The 21,919-nt window shown below is 47.8% G+C and overlaps 1 pseudogene; it reads right to left on the minus strand.

Moving 5' to 3' along the window:
* Nucleotides 1-5,968: 5,968 nt before the first annotated feature.
* LOC132225547 (melanoma antigen preferentially expressed in tumors-like) lies at nucleotides 5,969-8,917 on the minus strand (annotated as a pseudogene).
* Between the last annotated feature and the right edge of the window lie 13,002 nt (nucleotides 8,918-21,919).

Consider the following 21,919-nt stretch of genomic DNA (forward strand, 5'->3'; position numbering starts at 1 on the left):
ATGAAGGAAAAATACCACATGATCTCACTCATATCCTATCTAATAAAAGAGAAAAATGGTAATTGGCGTACGACGATACCCTTTTCATTGGCTAATCAGGGCTATATGCAAATTAACTGCCAACTAAGATTGGCAGTTAACTGCCAACATAGGCGCAATGCTGGGAGGCGAAAGGGGAAGTTGGGAAGAAGCTGCCTGCTGCTGACTGCAATCGGAAACCCAGGCGGCAGCCAAGAGCCAGAGAACCGAGCTGCCTTTGCTCAGAGAAGCCAGGCCTCCTTTGCCGGCTTATAGTGTGATAAGAGAACCTGGCCGCCTTTGCAGGCCCTGGGCCAGTAATGGGAGAAGCTGGGTGGGGCAGGGAAGAGGCAGATGTCTGCCTGGCTTCTCAGATCACTGATCACCAGTGATGGGAGAACACCCAGAGGCGGGGCCAGAGGCCAGGCTGCATAGCTGCCTGGGGACACCATCTGGACCCCAGGGGCGATGCAGCCAGGCCCCAGAAGAGGACCCAGAAGGTGACCCAGGCGCTGGGGCTGCGTTGCCGCTGGGGCAAGCGATCCGGTCCCCCGGGGGCGATGCAGCCAGGCCCCAGAAGGAGACCCAGGGCCCGGGGCTGAGTTGCAGCTGTGGTAACCAATCCAGTGCCTGGGCTGAGGAGACCCAGAAGGAGACCCAGGCGCCGGGGCTGTTTTTGCTGCTGGGGCACGCAATCCGGTGCCCAGGCTGAGGAGACCCAGGGCCCGGGGTTGCGTCGCAGCTGGGGCACGCCATCCGGTCCGGGGGCGATACAGCCAGGCCCCAGAAGGAGACCCAGGCACCAGGGCTGTATCGCTGCTGGGGCACACGATTCAGTACCTGGGCTGAGGAGACCCAGAAGGAGACCCAGGGGCCTCGCAAGAGGAGAGTCTCCATGGTCAGATGGCGAGGTGTCGGGACAGGAATAAAGACCCGAGGTGACTCAGATGCCTGGCCACAGGGTTAGACCAGCCAGCAGGGCCTTTCAGTTGGGACTGGGGTGGGGGTGGGGCGAGGGAGGCAAGCCGGAAATAGAGAACTACAACTCCCAGGAGGCTTAGTGGCCAGGGCCTGGGTGCCTGGCTGTGAAATCGGATGGGCTGTAGTTTCCAAGCCACTTTAAACTAGAGGCTTGCAAGGTTGGAAGTTCTGCGTAGGGAGCCAGGGAGAAATGGAGCTGGAGCAGAGAGAGGGGTCCATGGCAGCTGTGGGCTTTGAGGAGTTCTCAGCACCTCCCGGCTGGGAGCTGGCGCCGCCTCCACTGAAGGTGGTCACATCCTGGAGAGCGAGCTTGAGACCGAAGTGGAGTTCGTGTCTGGGGGTCTGGGCAGCTCCAGCCTCCAGGAGTGAGACGAAGAGGAGGAGGCAGCCTGAGGCCAGCAAGGGCGGCGCCAATGGGAACTCAATCGCAGGAAGTACCAGGCGCTGGATCAGCGCTGCAGGGAGATTGAGCAGGCGAAGGAGCAGGTCCTGAACAGGCTCCATCAGATATAGAGGATAACATGGAGACTCCAGCAGGAGCGGAGGTTCCTCCTGAGGGTGCTGGACTCCTACGGTGACAACTACCGGGCCAGCCAGTTCACCATCTTACTGGAGGACGAGGGCAGCCAGGGCAGAGACGCCCCCAACCCAGGCAACGCTGAGAACGAGCCTCCAGAGAAAGAGGGACTGCCCCCGCCCAGGAGGACGCCAGCGCCCACAGAAGCCAGCAGCCCGGCCCCTGGCAAGGGGCCCAGCAGTTGGAAGAGGTGGCGAGTGCCATAGGAAGGGCACTGGGCAGGAGTCCCGCTGACTCCGGAGCTGGCCCCTGTGCAGATAAAGGTGGAGGAAGACTTTGGCTTCTAAGCCCTCGAGGCTCTGGACTTAAGTTGGGTTTCTTGGGGGCCAGACAAGCTGCTGCCCTACCCCACCCTAGCCAGCTCCCCCTTTGACTGACCCCCCAATAAATGGACCCGATGCAAAAAAAAAAAAAAAAAAAAGCTTACAGAGGCATGTTTATAGGATCAAATAGTATAAATATAGATGTAACAGGACAATAAAAAGAGAACCTGGCTATGATGATAACCTGAATGCTGCCTCTGTGTCATTCCTTCTTTGGGAACCCCTGGACCTGCTGGGGCTGGACCCCAACATTCCTCTTCTTATAAGGACTTCAGTGAGATGGGCTAAGGGTCCCACTGGAACTGCCACAATTTAATGTAATCCCCTCTTTAAAGATCTTATCTCCATATACAGGTACATTCTGAGGTTCTGGGGATTAGGATTTTAACATACATTTTGTTGATTACCCAAATCAGCCCTTAACAACCAGCATGTTTCAGAAAGTAGATTCCTACAGGGTTATTTACCAAACATTCAGAAGTATTTTTAAAAGAGCTAAGCCCCTCGCCCACCATGTGGGCCCCTCCCAGCGAAGAGCGAAGGCATGGGTTCCGGGCACCGGAGGAAAACTGGTGCCAGCAGCCAGGGGAAGGGGCCCCCAAGGGGCCCCAGATTGCGAGAGGGCACAAGGTGGGCTGAGGGACCCACCCAAGTGCACAAATTTTTGTGCACGGGGCCTCTAGTATGGATAATAAAGACCATTATAAACTGATGAACTATAACAGATAGAGAGGCAGAGCTGCCCCAAACAGATTGACAACCTGTAGCGGGAAGGCCGAGGATGGTTGGGGGGCACGAGGGAAGGGGGTAAGAGATCAACCGAAGGACTTGTATGCATGCATATAAGCATAACCAATGGACATAAGATACTGGGGGATACGGGAGGCCAGGGTATTGTCAAGGGCAGGGTGGGGGGGAAAGGACACATATGTAATACCCATTGTAATACTTTAAGCAATAAAATTTAAAAAAAAGAAAAAAAAAGAGAACCATCAATGGTGAGAGAGAATCCTTGATTGGCTGCTTCCTACAAGACACCTACTGGACTAAGAGCCCACAACGGGGACATGCCCCAACCTGGGAATTGAACCGACCTCCTGGTTCACAGGTCGAAACTCATCCACTGAGACAAGCAGTCCAGGCTTTGGCTCTTCTTTATTCAGAGTCTTCCCTTTGGAATCCGTGTGCTGCAGCTGACCTGTATCCAGCCTGCCTTACTGCTGTGCAGTTTGGGGGACTCTGGGGTACATTCTAGTACTAAGGAACCTACTATGTGTGCCTTCCTCTCCCTGCTTGCTTTCTGATGTCCTAGAGACCCTGCCCATAGGGCCTTCATGTACAAGATGCTTGTGCACCAGCAGTCACCTCCTATCCATGCCCCTTCTGTGCCCATCTTCACAGATGCAATCACTGTCTAAGCTTTATAAGCCTCATTGCCTTGATACTATGCTTTTCTGAATATTTTGATGGAAAAGTCCAGATTCCAATATTTTGCTTTAATTCTCAGTTGTGGTCTACAGAACAAATAAAGCGTCCAGTGCAGGACACTCTGTTTTAGAGGCAACATACAGCAATGAGTTTCCTTTTGTTTTGTCTTAATATGGTGGGTTTTTAAAATTGATTTTTTAGAGAGAGGTAAATGGAGACAGACACAGAAGCATGCATTCATGTGAGAGAGAAACAATATTGGATGCCTGGGGACTGAACCAGAAACCTGGACATGTGCCCTGGCCAGAAATCAAATGGGTTAACTTTCTGGTGCACAGGACAATGCCCAGAAACACTGGCCAGGGTGCACTGACTTCTATTTTCTTCCTTATCTTGCATCTGGTGGTTAATAAATACTATCAATGCTAATAACAGTGGGCAATTCCAGAGGAGGACATGCTGACAAGAGCTTTACATAAGTTGGCCCCACAGGTGAATCTCCACACAAGGAAATGGGCACGAGCTCTATGTGTGGAGGAATTAACACCCAGACCACAGGATGTTTTGCCTTTGCCCTTCCTCCCTCAGAACCTGCAAATTTTTATGCTTTTCCTCAAATTCTAGCGGTTCTGATTCATATTATGGACACTATTTCCTGTGAAGGCGGGGATGGGAAGACAAGATGCATGTCAGACAGAGGGACAGGGAGAGGGAGATGGAATAGGAGAGAGAGAGGAAGAGAAAGAGAGCGTTTGCTGTAAGAGATATACATTTTCTGACCCTTGTTCTCTTATCCTCTTTTTTTTTGGGGGGGGGAGCTCAGCAACTGTTACTGAGACTTCAGCATTTTCTCTTCCCACTCGAAGAAGCAGAGTGTGCCTGGCAAGTGTGGCTCAGTAGGCCTTTGAACCAAGAGGACATAGTTCAATTCTCAGTTGGAGCAGGGGCTGGAGTTTATGCCTGGATCCCCAGGTGGATGTGCAGGAGAAAGCCAACCAATGATTTTGTCTCATTATTGATGTTTTATCCATCTCTCCCTCTCCCTTCCTCTCTGAAATCAATAAGAAATATAATAAGAAACAGAAAAATGAGCTCCTAAGCTGATGGGTCCAAGCTAGAAGAGTGGAAGGTAGAAGAAAAGAAAGGAATGGCAATAAAAAGAGAACGAAGGGCCAGGTGCTGTATGTGACAAGCTAGGAAGCTGCTGACACACAGTAGAGAGCAGCAAGCACATGAGTGGCTGGCACTGAATGAGAGGCAGTAGAAGGAGAAAAAGCAGGACTGACTTCCTCACAATTAGGGAGACATACAGGCAAATGGAGGCCTGCACCTGGGCCTGGATGTGTGGCCTTCTCCCTAGGTGCTCCTCTGGCAGGCCACTCAGTGAGCAAACTGAGACAGCCTAGGGCCAGAATGCAGTGGCAGGTGGGCAGGGAGCCTGTTCCTTGCTGGCCAGCTAACTGTCCACTGACTGTGGGTTCCAACAGCACACTAGGACATCTCCCCTTCACTTGGTTGTATTGACCCTCAGGGTGGCCCTCCATACCCCCATCTCCCCGGGGTGACCTTCACCTGTGTCCACTTAAGTGCTCTCCCGGAACTGGCTTGGGGTTGTCCACTCTTCAGACCCGGGGCCTGTCACTGGCTCAGAGTTGCTTTACCACCTCCTTGATTGATGGGAAGGAGGATCATGAGGGGAAAGTCTTTGAACATTAGGCCATCCTCTACCAAAGGATGTCCTATTCTTAGGACAGGACACAGAACAAAGCAGAGGTTTATTCCAGCTCAGTATTTTGCTGAAAAGAATGTAAATGTGTTTACAGGCCACAGGAACTTGAATTCAAGAAGGGGCTGGATCCAGGGGAATGACAGGCATGGACTTGTGAGGCCAGGGCTCTGGCTCCCTGGCAGGCTGATGTCCCTTTCAGTACTGGGGGCCTAACTTGTGCACAGGGAAGCCCTACCATGGAGCAGACACAGGCCAGCAATGGAGGCTCCCAGTGGGGAGGAGTGTTTGAATCCAGGGACTGGACTAGTTACCCGTGATGGCCCCAGAGTAGTTGTACCTCGGTGGTGCTCACTGGAAGCCACTTGTTCCAGTCCCTGTGGACGCAACAAGTGTGTGCTGACCCACTGAACAGTCACAGAGGTGAGTAGGTACCGGTGCACCAGAAAGAACCACCAAACCAAAAAGGATAAATGGTGATGTGATCTCCTGGAATCAACCTCAACCAGCCTAATGTCTGCGCATCACAATGCTCATGCCTTCTTACTTGACCAGTAACTGCAGGTGGGAGAGTTGGGCTAACATGTCATTGAGGACATCAGTCTGTTAACATTCAGTTCTCTTTATTACTGACATTTATTCACAACAATTCAAGCAAAGGTAATCACCGCATCTACCACCCAAGCCTCAATCCCTCCCCCTGAGAGATTCAGGTGCATATTTCTAACTCCTTAGGACAAATCTCCCCAAAGAAACCATCCAGTCCCCTGTGAGCATTTCCCCCCAACCCTGAGTAGCTGTCTGAAACTGGCTGCTGTGTTCCTGAACGGTACACTTATGTCTGGGCTTCAGTGCCCAAGTGCCCAGAGTAAAGCCTATGAGATATACACCCAGCTAGACACTCAAGCAACAGGATCACAGAATGGGAGTTGGGTCATGGAAGGTTCTACAGCCACAGTGAGGACAGGGGTAAGCACAGAGCCAGACCATGCCGGGCTGACCCAACTCCTGCAGCATATGCTTTAGCACAGAATGCATCTGGGCAAGTCGGCCCAGGTTGATGTTGCTGCTAGTTTCCTCATAACTCTCCACGGGCGCTGCATAAATCACGCAACTCAGCTTGCTCAGCCCGACAACGTGGCGAAGCAGGTCCTCCAGGACCATCATGGAGATGGGGTTTTCACAGAAACTTAGGGTTGTGAGCTGGGAGCAGTGGCTCAGGGCTGGCAGGATGTCCAGGAACTGGTGGTCCATGATCCCACACTCATCCAAGTTCAGGTCCTGGAGAGTGGGGGAGGCTCTCTCTAAAAGAAATTGGAGTGACTGAGAACTGATAATGGTCAGGTTGAGCCCACTGAAACTCAGGCTTTTCAGCTGGCTGACATTCAGATGCTGGGAGAGATGTCTAAAGTCTCTTTCGAAAAGCAGGCAGTTAGTGATGGACAGGGTCTCCAAGGGGCTCTTCAGGCACCTGGGGAGACATAGAGCAGTTACATGTGGGGGATGGACCTGGTGAGCAGAGGCAGGAGAGGATAATGCAGGCCTTCAGGGTAAAGAGGCCCATGTCACCAAAGCCTACAGTGTTCCGGATGATCAAACCCAGGATGTTGCACAGTGAAAAGTAACATTCAAGTCAGAGCAAATTTGAGTGGAATCTTTCTCCATCTGTTATCTGCTCCGTGATGGATTCAACTGGATGAAACCTCACACACTCCATTTACTCATCCGTCAAGTGGAGCACATCATACCCTCCAGCCCAAACACACAGGTGTTGTGAACATAAAGGTGGGAGGAGCTCAGAAAGGAGCCTGACCCAGGGTCTGAAGCAGGAGGCAACCAGTGCATTTTAGTATTGGAGACATGTCCTGAATTGCCTGCAACTCGGGCTTCCTTCCAGCCACAGCCTAGACCCCTGTCACCACCATCTCTTAGCCCAATGAGGCCTCTGGCAGATGTGCAGAAAGGGCTAACCTGGGCACAGTCAGGCAACATCCAGCGAGGGCTGTCACCCTCCAGGAACTTAGATCACTGCATTGTCTACAAACCACCTATCCCATTTCGTAATGCCTCCCTCCTGAATCCTTCATTTACCATGCATTCCGTTTGCGAGAGCCTATGGCAACCCTTGGCAGACAGGTGACTGAGGCAGGTTTGGAGTGAAAGGCTGCCATGGCCAAATCTCTAAGTGTGGAACTTAACCCCTGAAACCTCACCTCTGATTGGCTTTCCCCTTGTCATTGCAATCCTCACTTGGTTCTATTGCATCATTTTCCCTTCCACACCACTTACAAGGATGCCCAAGGTAGCATCCCCTGGCCCGAATTCCTAGCAAGGAGTCCCTTTAGTAGCCTCTGTCCTAGTGCATACGTCCTACCTTTATCTGGGGGGTTATGTCACAACATGCAAGGTGACAGAGCGGTGAACAAGACACTGACTGTGTGGCCCGTCTAGTGGCTCAGGCACTCTAGCACTGCTGAGGGACGGCACACAGGAGATCTAGTCACTGTGCACTGAAATGGAAAGGGACTCGCTCTGGTCGGCAGGGAAAGCTCGTCACCCCTCACCTGAGGATCTCATCCAGGTGGCCTCTGAGGATGGAGACATCGTCCAAATTGAGCTCCTGGAGGTGGGGCAGGTTGAGGAACTGAGAGGTGACCAGGCCAACACACTGCTCCTCCTACTCCAAGGTGGTGTGAGAAGACGTGAAGACGTGGGAGAGCAGGAACCGGCACAGATTGCCCATCTGGCCCAGGTAAGGAGCGAACTTCCTCAGAGTGGACAGCTTCCAGGTACAGTTTACCTCCAAATCCTGGACAGAGTCCAGCTGCACCATATCCAGGATGTTAGTGTTTTGCTTCGACATCGCAAAAACCTTCAGCTTCTTACAGCAAAGGTGCAGCAAACCTCTCCTCTCACTGACTTTCTTAATCAGGTAGCTGAGGGACTCATCAAGGACACCTTTCTTGAGGCAAAGGTCTATTAACACCTCCACGGGGGCCAAGGGTGGATTTGGCCTGGCTGTTAAGCTGTGCACTTTCCTCCTATTCCTCATGGGCTGCAGGGCCTCAGGCTCCAGCAGTGAGCATACATGGGCTCTGGTTCCTGCCCACACCATCCAGAACTCCAAATGAACTCTCTTCTGTAAATTAAGCACCTGCAGTTTACATCTCCTGTGGAGAAAATAGGAGATATGCTGGGATGCATTAAGATAACAATGAGTAAGACCATGAGCTAGGCATCTGGGCAGCTGGGCCAGACACTGCACTGGACTTTGACTTAATCCCAGGAATCAACTGCTCCTGGTGCTACTGGGATCCTTCATGGTCCCCATTCCTGGTACCTTTAGGCGCCACCAGGAAGGAGTGGGCTCGTGTCCCTTCGGTCACCCTCGGCAATTTCATCAGCCGTATATATCCGAAGCCTGTTCCTAGAATGACCCTAGCAGTGGCTCCAAGGCCTGCCTCAGCTCTCCCTTTGGCCCTGCCCACTCCCAGATCCCAGCTGTAACTGCTCAGATCCCCAGGGTGCGACCCGGCTACTGAATCCCCCATACCTGGGTCGAGGGTCCTGGGCAAGCATGGCATCGAGTCCCTCGAGCACAGCCTGCAAGATATCCTGGTAAGACTGCCGATGGTTCATCAGGGCCCCCAGAGGGAGGCAGGGGAAGGGCCAAGCCTGCACCATGGCCTTCAGGACTCTGCTGTGCTTCCCAGTGAAGGCTGTGATGAAAAGAGGTGGGAAGAGCTCCATAGGAAGCCACTCCAGAGCAGCGATGGCCGAGGCTTCATCCCGCAGCAGGCTCTGACATGCCAGTTCCAGGAGTCGGCGTGGAGCTGGGAGGCTCATCCCCATGAAGCTGCTATGAAAGAGATCCTGGGAGACAGCCGGGAGCAAGGCATCTTGTCAGGCTGAGCATGAGCAACCCCGGTCCTTCTCCCTTCAGAGGGACCAGCTGAGGGCCAAAGGCACTGCTCTGGCAACAACTGGAGCACCCCCAATTTACCCCAACTCCGTTTTCTGCTTAGGGTTGCAAAGCCACTCAGCCCTGCCTCTACTCTGCCACTGGAAGGACAAGAACCAGGCACCAAGGAGGGGTGAGATGACCACTGGACCCCTCCCGCATCTGCCCACTGGCTAGCTGCAAATCTGCTGTGCAGTGAGGACTGGGAAACCAGAGAGATGATCCCACCCTTTCCAGGGAAAACATTTCTGAGGATCACTGAAGGACTGAAAACACCTGGAGTAGGGAGCAGCCCGTGGCCCAGGACTGCCTCTTGCTAAGTTCCAGGAAATAAAATAGATGGGGAAGATTAAGGAACACCCACACAATGGGTACCATTGAGGCCTTTGACACATTTTAAATGAGGCATATAAAAGCAGCACAAACGTTTTCTGAAGCATGGGGGAGCTGGAGGTGAGAAAAATAACCGTTAATTCCAACATGTACACTTTACTGTGTGTCCCTTCTATGAATATTAGAATGACCATTTTATCTATGACAACAGAGGGCTCACATGTCACAACTAAGGCTCCTCTCAATAAGAGACTGCAAAGCCTGGTCAGTGTTGCTCACTGCGTTGAGCATCCTCTCGTGCCCCCACAGATGTCACTTGAGGGCTACATTCCTAGCCCCCGTAGGGTGTGGGCAGGAGCCAGCTGACGGATGTTTCTCACATCAATGTCTCTCTCTCTCTCTCCGCCCACACCCTTCCTCTCTTTCTAAACATCAATTGGCTGTTATGAAAGACTTTCATTAATACCTGTTTTCACACACACAGCCCGGCCTCTACAAAACTACAAAAAGGATTTTGCCACTTGCCCTACAATAGGCTCCTTAGCAATACTCGACTTTCAGACACAGGGAAAACTTGCCCTGTGAACCTCTATGAATGGCAAACATCAAAACAGAAATCAAAACATTTTGGATTAAGGCACACCTGCATCCAGATGCAAAGGCAAAGTCTTCTCATTTGTAAGGAAAAAAGGACAAATCTCTGGGTTCTTGGCTTGCAGGTCCTTGGGGACCACCTTAGGCTCCTGACTCACCAGAGCAGCGTGGTGCAGGGAGCCCTGTGCTCAGACCTGGACATTGACTCTCACGCTCTAGCTTCTGTTCCCTCCTCGGCCTCCTCAGAAGCCATTATACCCCGTCTGACCACACCTTCCTTTTGAGGTCCTAGCTGAAATGGCTACTTCCACCTGAGAGCAAAACCTTAGTCCTAGATCTCCAGGCATTTAACCATGATAGGGTTTTGCACTCTCCACACCTCCAACTGAACCCTAGGTCCATTCATGAAAGGAAAAGAAAAGGAAACCAGCCTGGAAGTAAACTTAATGGGGGTGTTGGGGCCACATCAAAATTCCCTAGTTTTCCCATTAACACCCCTTTAGAGAGACAGTGGTATCATCTCCAGAGAAAAAGAATTTCAATGCAACAGTATTGAGTACCAAACAGTCTCTGAGACTTGAGGTTACTTACAATTGCATACCCCTTGCCCATTCAAAGAGGAACAGAAGGATAGTTGGTCTTCCATATTTTGAGGAGCAAGCCTTCCCCAGAGCAGATCAGGCCAAAATCACATCTAGGGATTGATCAGGAGAAGGGAGGGGGTGCTGGTTTGGTATGGGACCTAGGGAATTACCCAGAACAAGGTGAACATTGGGGAAACTCAAAGACACTGACTGCATCAACTTAAGAACTTAAAAGGCTAGCAGTGAAGAAGGAAACTGGGTGGATCCCTTAAACCCAAGCTGTGGGGGAGTATAGGCAGGGGATTCTGTAACCCTCCCTCTGTGGAGGTAAAGGGCATTTCCTCTCAGAAAAACCAGATCAGCTCAGCAACCTGGCTTGAGAAAATTAAATGTGAAAACGTGGGTTGTGGAGAGGCCAGAGGAGGGGTGTGGCAGCTGAATCTGGGATGTGGCATACACTTTTGAAAGCCACTGAGGGCTGAGAGTCGTGGGCTCTTGGGAATCTCAGAGGCACAGAGAAAAATAAATGTGGGCAAAAAGACCTGTGTATCCTTACCAAGGAGCTGCTACAGAGGGCATTCTCTTTAGCTCAGGCATCCTCTTCCACATCCCAACCTTACACAGACAGCAGCTTAGTCCCAGCCAAGTTCCAGGGGCCGGGGCCCTAAACAAGACTGCCAAAGTCTGTAGAAATAACTAATGTTTGCTCAACCCCAGGGAAAAAATCCATGCAAATTTGGCTTCGAAAAGCTCCTTTTGGGCCCAGGCCTAAAACTCTTACTCAGATTGTGAGGGAAGATGTCCTCTCTCAGGACAAAGCACAGTGCACAGATACACCTTCCCCTTCAGAAGATTTGAAGCTGTACTTGGCATGTAAGGATCTGCCATAGTTTGGGATATCCCCATGCTGTACTGAGTCACACATTGGATCTTATGAAATCGAGGGAGACACAGACAGAGAGAGAGCTACAGAGCGCAGGGAGGGGGAGAGGGGGGGCAAAGAGAGAGAGAGAGACAGAGGCAGAGAGGAGCAAATTTTCTGTAGGCTCTTCTGTACGCCCTGCATTGTGATGCCCAAACAACTTTCATATTCCAGGCAGAGGGACCACGTAACAGATTACCACAGTGGTGTTGACCTGAAAATTGCAGACTGGCTGATGAGGTTTCTGGAAGAGGTTCAAACTGTAATGTGGTCAGCAGTTGAGTCTAGACTTGGTATCATGGGCTTAAAGCCTGAGTGGTGCCACCTGGGGGGTGAGATGTTCTCTTTAACACAAACATTACATGCACTGGCAGAAACTGAAAAATTGTAGGAGCCCAAGCTCAGGAAACTTCTATGAGATCCCAGTGTCCTGGAGATACAAGGAGGCAGGAGGGACCACTTAGAATGACCTAGAAACAAAGTCTGAGTGAACATGCCTTCTTCACGAGCAAGAAATACTCCTCTATCCAGCCCCGCCCCCCCATATGGAGCCTGCTTTCCCAGGGCATGTGCTGTGGCACTGGGGGCAGGAGAACTTCCTGCCCAGCATTGGACAGGCTGTGCCGACTCCCAGCACCCACACATGAATTTGGGGGATGTTTTCACCACATCCTGGTCAACTGCCACCTGCTCTCATCATGGCCCTCACTTATGTACAGGACACAGTAGCCTCTGAGCCCATGAGTAGGGCCGTCCTGTGCAACCGCCTTCTCCAGTCACAAAATCCCTACTGTGATCCCAGGTCATCTGCCCTTGTGACCGCTTTTTAAGGAAGGGGGTGCTTAGAATGTGCTCCAAGTCTGGGACCCTCTTTATGCATCCCTGGAATGTCATTCAGCCCATCAGGAACCTGATGCTGGGGACACCCACTGATAACAGAAATCAGGAGTTCTCCCCAATTCTTATGAGCTGTTTTGGAGAACGTGACAAGCTACAGTGTACAGAAAGAAAATCAACATCCCAGCTGCCTTTCTGGATCCAAAGAGGCACCAGAGAGGCAGGCAGATGCCCTTCCAGGGTTCCAGAGCAAGCCCTGCCTCTGTGGGCTTTCAGAGACCCTGGGGACCAGTCCCCATGCATTGGCTTTCCCATTGTCCACTCTCTTAACCCAGCCTTTGAGCAGACACCCTTCCAGCTGGCTTCTTTCCCTCTGCAGTCAGACCTCTTCCTACCCTGACTCATTTTGTCCTCTGTGCCTTTTTCAAACTCACAAGTCTCTGCTGGCATGACCTGACTTGCCTGTCCCCAACAAGACCTGGTTTCAATTCAGACCCAATGACATCTAGACCTAAACAAGGGATTGCCTCTCTTTCTTTATCCCCCATGAGAACATGCCTCACATCCAGGACATGCCTGGGTCTAGCCCTTGAATGCCAAGGACGCTGTTGGAGGGGTGGCAGGAGGCACTAGCACAGAGTGGACATGTTCTCAGGGATGTCCACGGGTCGGCTGATCCTGGCCCGCCAAAGACAGACTCCTCTCCTCTCTCTCTTTAATCCTTGATTTACTCAAGAACATTTACTGAGTGCCTAAGGTGCAATCACTGCTATTCCGGGTGATCTGCAGGGACACCTCCTGGGAATGCCACAGTCTTCCTCAGAGTATCTCTGAGGCATGAACCCTCACCTGACAGCATAGACAAACGAAAAAACAAAACAACTGGGCTGGAAAATGAGTAAATCACAGGGTGGTCTTGCTCTGCACTGTAGAGCACGCCTCACAGAATGGTACCTCCAGCTAATACCCTGCCCAGCAATCCTAATAACCATAGGAAAAGTTGTTATTTTTCAATGGCCATTACAAATTTTTATCACAACATTAAAAACTGTTAGAAACATACAATAGATGCAAATAAATAAAGTAGTAAAATCACTATTTAGCACCCTGTGATTTTAAATGTTTGAGAATTAGAAAACTGACATGCACCTTTGCAAACTATTTCAAGAGTAGTTTAAAAATGGCTTGCGGGTCTTCTGCTCATACAACTTTCCACACAGAGTGAGAGTCTTTTCCATGCCTTGGTCAACTGTCACATTGCTTTCTAGGTTTGGATAAGCTTCCAAGGTCCCATCCTTCCTGCTGCCTACGTGGGCACCTGTCTCTGGGAGATTTCCTTTAGTGTGAAGCTCTTTGGACTCATGGCTTGCCCTGGGACCTCTCCATCCTTTTTTTAGTCATAACCATGTTGCTCATTTACACTCTTCTGGGAGCTGGCCATTGCGAATCTGAAGCTGGGTCAGAGTCATGATGATGAGTAAAAGTAATTCCTCATGTTTGGCAGAATTTAAGAAATTACGGAAGCACTTCACTTTCCAAGTCTCATTACTTCTCTCTCCAGACAAGAGACCTTGGCCGGGGCCATCAACTGACTACCTTCTCCATGTGCAGTAACTGAGGCCTGAATTGGTTGCCTGCACTCGTATCTCTGAGTGAGTCATGGGACGGTGACCCAAGAACAAGGTCCTGGTTCCTGATGTAAGGCTCCCATGGCCATCACCTGGGCCAGCCTGATGGGAGTGTGCCTAGAGAAGTCACCGGAGAATGGGAACATGCCACTCTATGTGTGGCAGCAGTGGTCACCATCAGGGTCATGTGCAGACAGCAGGAGTGCCCATTTAGGTGACAATCACCCGCCACAATCCAGGTGCTCGGCAGGTCCGTGCTCAGCCCTGGTGTAGGGACCCGGTCAGGTCTTCAGGAGGATGGGGGAGGTGATGGTGTGATATTCCCAGGGAGAACTAGGAATGATCTGCAAGTATGTAAATTGACTGATGAGGTGTCACGCACAAGATCTGGGTAGCAGTTATGCATGGAGGCCCCTCCCACAGCTGAGGTAGAGGAAAAGGAAGGGGTGGGGAACCCAGCTCAGCGCTGGGGCCACAGGAGGCATAGCTCCAGGGTGTCTCCCTCTTGGCCTGAGCTCCACTATGCCCCGCCGCCTCATCCTCTGCACAGGTGGATTATACTAAGGAGGGCACCTTCTGGCAGCCCAGGGCTGACAATTCTCTCTGCCTCAAATTACCCTGCAGTTATGGCCTTGACCTCTCCTCTCAGGATCCTGGGACCAGTATGTCCTGAAATAGCCACTCTCAATGTGGCTGAGACACTAGTAACACAAGAGGTTACCACCAGGTGACCTTAGTACCAGCAGCATCTGTGTGAGGCCTGATACTCGCAATGCATGAGGGCGAGGCCTCTCCATCCCCAATCTCTAGCTCCCAGGTGTCCCTGACCTCCTTGGGCTGTAGCCAGGGGACAGGTTGGGCACTACTGTTACTTTGTTTCAAGAACCATCCCTTACCCTAAGTGGTGCAAGCTCAGGGGAAGAGTCCAAAACTTCCCTGACACCAAACACCAGTTAAGTCAGTCTGTGGGCTCTCATGCCAGCCCTGCTCCAAGCAGAGTTGCCTGACCATGGGGTCCCTAACACACTACAGCTTCTTGTCTCGCGTTCACTCTCTTTTACACCATGAAAAGGCAGGAGAACAAATGATTTTCGGGGGACATGACCAGAGATTACAATGGCTGCTCCTGTTTCTGGTCCCCCAGGAGGGGCTGAGGATGCAGATCCCAACTATTTCCCTGATGATGAGAATGGAAGAGGCACAGGGCTTCTCTAGACACCTAATGCAGCTCCAGTAACCAGCTCACCTGAAGATTTATTCCATCCATGCTGGTTCAGCTCAGAACGGCCTCACGCCCTCCAGTGCTTGGTTACCCTGGTGGACCATGGTCTCAGTCACCTGTGTCAACCTAGGTCAGAGAAAGAACCAAATGGTCCCCAAACAAGGAAATAGCAGTTAATGCACATACATAGGAAGCCATGGGCTCCTGTGAAAATCTTTGAGAACACCGTGGAGGAATCTGAAAACTGGAGATGTGCCCTGGCTGGTTGGGCACACTAGTATCCAACCAAGGGCTGAACGACCCAGCAGAAGATAGTCGGACTTCCTCCTTTCCATCTGCAGACCTCTGGTCACTGCACTGCACCAATCCAGCACACAAGTCCCTGAGCCTGCTGTAAGGCACAACATACTGGCATCCAGTCCCCACAGCGGCGTCGCTCCAGCACAAGGACCCCCTGAGCCGAGTGCCCCAGTAGATGATACTTGGGAACTTTTGTAAGCAGGCATTGGGCATCCAATTCCAACTATGGTAGCTCATCCACCAAAGCAGAAAATGTGACTTCTACCTACACGGGCCAGAGGCACAGCACAATCACTCTGATCCAGTGTGTGGGCCACAGAAGCACACACCCCTTGCAGACAGCTCCTGGGCCCTTCTGTGTGTGATCACTGGGCATGTGCCTTTCCAACCAAGGGTGCGTGGCTCCCTCAGTAGTATCCACGGCACTGCCCCACATCCGTGCCGGGTTTCCAACCTCAGAACAGTCTGCTGCTGGATCCTAAACTCCTTCGTGATTCAGAGAGGGAAATCACTTTGGCCAGAATCCCACTGCCTCAACCACAAACTACGAGATACCCGCCTCCGCACACTCATGGGCACTGGGCCCACAAGGTGAGTTTCAGAGTCATGCTAATCCAGCAACCGTCACACCACACCAGCTAAAGTCACAGTTCCTGAGCCGCAGGCCCCATGACTCCTTAATCCCAGGCAATGGTCTTTGGGAACAAACAGTGAGCACATACCAAGTAGACTTCAGACAACCTTTTCCACAAGAGCCGGAGCAATAATCACATCCAAAACACCTTGCAAAACAATGCTGGGGGTTAGTCACATTGCTAACCCATGATAACACTTCATCCACAAATAAGACACTAACAATCCAGATCCAACTACCTCAAGAGAATCCAAATAGCTCAAGAAGGGAGCTCCACTAGATTACCTATCCCAGAAGACCTGAGAGATCACACCAGTAGAAACACACCGAAAAGAACCTGGGTAGCAAAGCAGTTGAACCTAGCACACAGATACAATGCAAATATTACAACAATACATAGGGAGACAAAAAAGCAATCCCCAAAGGAATGAATAAAGTGCAATCAACAGAAAAGGAGTTAAATGAAATGGAGGCAACTAACATGTCAGATTAAGAAAGTTTAAAATGCAAGAAGAGAGCCTATGGGAGCTTTGGGATAACACCCAACAAAACAACATCCGCATCATAGGGATACCAGAAGGAGAAGAAGTGATGCAAGGAATAGAAAACATGTTGGAAGAGATAATAACAGAAAACTTCCCTGATATTAGCCAGAAAAAAACTATGCAAGTACAAGAACCACATAGAGTCCCAAACAAGATGAACCCAAAAAGACCAACACCAAGCCCCATTATAATTAAACATCAATACCAAAGTAAGAATCATAAAGGCTGTCAGAGAGAGACAGAGAAAGTTACCTACAAGGGATCTCCCATTAGAATATCAACTGATTTCTCAACAGAAACACACCAGGCCAGAATGGGATGGAATAAAATATACAAAGTGATGTGAAACAAGGGACTGAATACATACCCAGCAAGTCTACCATTCAAAATTGAAGATGGAATCTGGAGACTCACTGACAAAAAAGGGCTAAGAGAGTTTATTGACACCAAGCAAGCAATGCAAGAAATGCGAAAAGGACTGCTGTACAAAGAAGAAACAGAAAGGCAAGATGAAACAAAAATAAAAGAATAAAAATAATGACAAACAAGTACATATCAATAACAACATTAAATGTAAATGGATTAAATGCACTAATCAAAAGACACAAGGTAGGTGAATGGATAAGAAAACACGACCCATATATTTGCAGTATGTAAGAGACCCACCTCGGTGCAAAGGATTCACACAGACTGATAGTGAAGGGATAGAAAATAAAAGTGTTTCAGGTACATGGAAATGAGACAAAAGCTGGGATGGCAATACTTATATCTGACAAAACAGAACTCAAAGTGAAGGCCATAACAAGAGATAAGGAAGGCCACTGCATAATACTAAAGGGGGCAATTCAACAAAAAGATATAACTCTGGTAAACATATATGCACCCAATACAGGAGCACCCAAATACATAAAATACACACTTCTGGAAGGTATTAAGGTACAGATAGCAAGATAGTCATAGTCAGGGACTTTAATCCCCCATTGACACTACTGGATAAATTCTCTAAACAAAAAACCTCCAAAGAAACAGCAACCCTAATTGACTCTCAGTTCAAATGGACTTGACATCTTCAGAACATTTCATCCCAAAGCTACTGGATATACATTCTTCTCCAGTGCACAGGGGGCATTTTCAAAAACAGACTACAAATTAGGACACGGGCAACGTCTCTTCAAATTCAAGAGCATAGAAATCATAATAAGCATCTTCTCAGGTCACAATGGCATAAATCTGGAAATCCACAGCAATAAAAACAATGAAAAAATTGAACACTTGGAGGCTAAATAGCATGCTATTAAACAATGGTTGGGTTACCAAAGAGATCAAAGAAGAAACGAAAAGCATCCTGGAAACAAATGACAATGAAAACACACAATCCAAAATCTATGGGACACAATGAAAGCAGTCCAGAGAGGGAAGTTCATAGCTCTAAAGGCCTACCTCCAAAAACGAGAAAAAAATGGAAATGAAGTGTCTAACCTTGCAACTTAATCAATTACAAAGAGAGCAAGAAGAAATACCCAAAGTCCTCAGAAAGAAGTAGATAATAAAGATCAGAGCAGAAAAGAACAACAAAGAGACCAAAAAAATACAAAATATCAATGAAACCAAGAGCTGGTCCTTTGAAAGGATACACAACAATCATGAACCGCTAGCCAGGCTCAAGAAACAAAGAGAGATGACCCAAATAAACAAAATTATAAATGAAAGAGGTGAAGTACCAAATGACCCCACAGATATACAAAAGATTGTAAAAAATTACAACAAACAACTCTACTCTAGCAAAATGGACAACCTGTGTAGCTGGACATTTGTAAACAAGGATCTGAAGTCCTGCCAAGAAGAAGTGAATGTTCTATTAGGAGCACAGCGGGAATTGCAAGCGAGCCACGCTGGGTCAACATTGCACACAATCTTGAGTTCCAAGAACATTTACCTCCCTGAGAAAGGCTCAGATTAAACAGTTGTAGGTGTAGAACAGAAAGGAGGGCACACCTACAAGTTGTCCTTAATATGCTATTGTAATAATATAGAACAAATATAGATTTGTAATAATATAGAACAAATATAATAATATAGATTTAATTGATTAACTGCGGATGCACTGACCTTGTACCAAAGGCCAATAAAAATAGGGGTGAGAATGAAAAGTTTCCTCCATGACTGAGCGAGCTGTAGCCCTCTGTCCGGCATCAATCATCCTGTGTGCTCGTCTTACCTCTGCGTCTTTGGTTCATTAAACATCCCTCAATACTTGGCGCCCAAACAGGGACCTTAAGGTGAGTACGGGGAATGCACAAGACAGAAAGGGAAGACGTCCACAATGGTTTATGCAAAACGTTTGGCAAGCCAGGCAGCTCAATGGGGAACTCCCCAACGGCAGAGTTTCAATATATGACTCTGCTGCATTCAGTGCTTTAAAGCACTGGGGTTATTCTGTCTCAAGACACTTTTAGGAAATTAGCTAGAGAAATAAAAAGGCATTGTTATTGGTTTGAGCCAACAGGCAGAAATAGGTAAATCTAAAGGTTTGGAAACAGATTGTTTATGTGCTACGTCACACCCATCAGAATGGAGATCCTATAGGAAAGGAAGTTTGGTCCTTGTGTACTTTGATTACTATGGCTCTTAAATCTTTGCAGTCAAAATCAGATTATAAGGCCACTCCAGTTAAAGTTACTAGCTCTCCTTCTCACTCTGCTTGTGAAAATGATAAAGACATGCCTAATAGACCATTATCTTCTTTGCCTCATGAAAATAATACGGACCAAAAAAGGAAAGATTTTGAACGGAAGTTGAAGGGATATGAAGATATAGACGAGACTGATAAAGAGGGCATCCAGGATTTGTCAGAAAGTGAAACTAGTAGCACTGATTCTAGTTCTAGTGAACAGGAGAGATAAAAAAAGAAAAGCAATACGAGGGATGACGAACAAGAGTTATTAAAAGATTTGCTGATTCATATAAGGGCTTTAATATGTGCTATCCCACTGCCTCATGTTAAACCCACTAATAAGTGACAGGAATTAATCAAAAATGCTTTTCCAGTTCAACAGCCACTGTCGGAGGAGCCCGGAGTAACTCCCACAGCTCCTCCTCCAGACTCACCACATTATTTCATGGGGCACAGAGGCAGTTCCAGCTGCCCTTGCCTACTGAAATAAACAAAATATTATTCGATTTAGAACCTGGAGATGAGATTGTTCCTCCCACATGGAGAAGAGATGATGATTTCCTTGCATTTCTGATACAGTGGCAGCAAATGCCACAGGACCTGCAACAATATCCCCAATATACAAATGGTTATGTTAATGTGGCTCCTTGTCCTCATGAATTTAAATTGCTCAAAATTTTAAAAGAATCAATTAACTCTTATGGCATGCATTCTCCCTTTGTGATGGGATTACTTACTAGTTATGTATGCCTCAGAATTTTTGCTAATTCCCCTAGATTGGGAAGCTTTGGCCAAAACTCTACTGGATCCAGGAATATATTTACAATTTAAAACATAGTGGAGAGGGGAAGCAGACATTATGGCTAGAGAAAATGCAGCAAAACAGCCTCCAGGACCAACCTTTCAGGAATTAACTGGGTCTGGACAGGATGGGCGATTGCAAGCACAGGCATCTTTTTCAGATTTGCATATCACTCAGATAAAGTTATGTTGTTTAAGAGCTTGGCAGAGAGTGAATACACCTGGAAAGGCACCTCCCGCTTTTACTAAAATTACTCAACAAGCAGGGGAGCCTTACACTGACTTTCTGTCAAGATTAACAACAGCTGTTAAAAAGGCTATCTCTCAGGAAGAGGCACGAAGATTGTTTCTTCACTATTCCTTTACAACCTCAAGACTATCAGAAATTTGCATTTACTGCCCCAGCTTTCAATCAGGCTCACCCCACTCAACGGTATCAATAGAATGTCTTACCACAAGAAATGTTCAACAGCCCCACTGTATGTAAGGCATATGTGCATCAACCTTTAAAAATAGTCAAAAAGGTTTTCCTAATACTCTAATTTATCATTACATAAATGATATTTTAATAGCTTCTGAAATTCAATCACAATTACAGGAGATCTACCAATACCTCCTTGAAAATTTCTAAGACTATAGATTAGAAGTAGCCCCAGAAAAGGAACAATGGCAGGAGTCATGGAAATATCTGGGTCAAAAATTAACAGATGTCTCCATTATTCCACAGAAGGTTCAAATTAGAAGAGACAGTTTAAAGACTCTGAACGATTTTCAAAAGTTATTAGGAGACATTAATTAGTTGAGACCCAGCCTTGGTATATCTACTTATCAATTGACTAATTTATTTCAAATACTAAAGGGGCCATCTGAATTAAATAGCCCACGTGTTTTAATGTTTTAATCCCTGATGCAGAAAAATAATTAACTTGGATAGAACAGCATATTCCACAAACACAATTAAATAGAATTTTTCCACAGACAATTTTAAATTAGTGATTTTCCACACTGAGCATTCTCCTACAGGGTTACTTGTTCAAGATAGTAATGTTATTGAATAGATTTTCTTGCCTCATAAATCACAGAAAAAATACAGACTTATATTCAAACAATATGCCAAATTATTTACAAGGGAAGATTAAGATTAAGACCATTATGTGGTTTAGATCCAGAAGAAATTATAGTACCTTTTACTGTCAAAAAAATTCAAAAATTGTTTCAAATATGCAACAGTTAGCAAACTGCTTGTGCTCATTTTTTAGAGAAAATACATAATCATTATCCTACAAATAAAAGGTTACAATTTCTTAGGAAATCTCAATGAATATGGCCTCATCATATTATAGCTAAGGAACCAATTCAAGGCCCTATTGTTTATACCAATGCTAACAAGTTAGGAATAGCTCGGGTTTTCATTTTCAACAGCTAACAAAGGTAATTCACTCTCCATACACTTCAGTACAATGCACAGAACTATTTTCCATTGCTTTATTACTACAACATTTTCCTCAGGCTGTAAATATTGTCACTGATTCTCAATATGCAGTAATTACTCACTTACTAAAAGCTTTTGCAGTAATGGGAATACCTCAAAATATTAAGACTGATAATGGTTTTGCATATCTATCTACCAAATGTCAAACATTTTTTTTCAATTTCATCATATCACTCACATCACTGGCATCCCTTGTAACAATACAGGACCAGCTATTATTGAAAGACAAATTCACACCTTAAAGGAAATGCTCAAAGAACAAAAAGGGGGAGAATCCCCTAAATAAAGACTATTAACTGCTCTATTTACTTTAATTTTTTAAAATCAAGATGAGACTGA

Source organism: Myotis daubentonii, chromosome Y (genome assembly GCF_963259705.1).
Source record: "Myotis daubentonii chromosome Y, mMyoDau2.1, whole genome shotgun sequence".
Classification (NCBI taxonomy): domain Eukaryota; kingdom Metazoa; phylum Chordata; class Mammalia; order Chiroptera; family Vespertilionidae; genus Myotis; species Myotis daubentonii.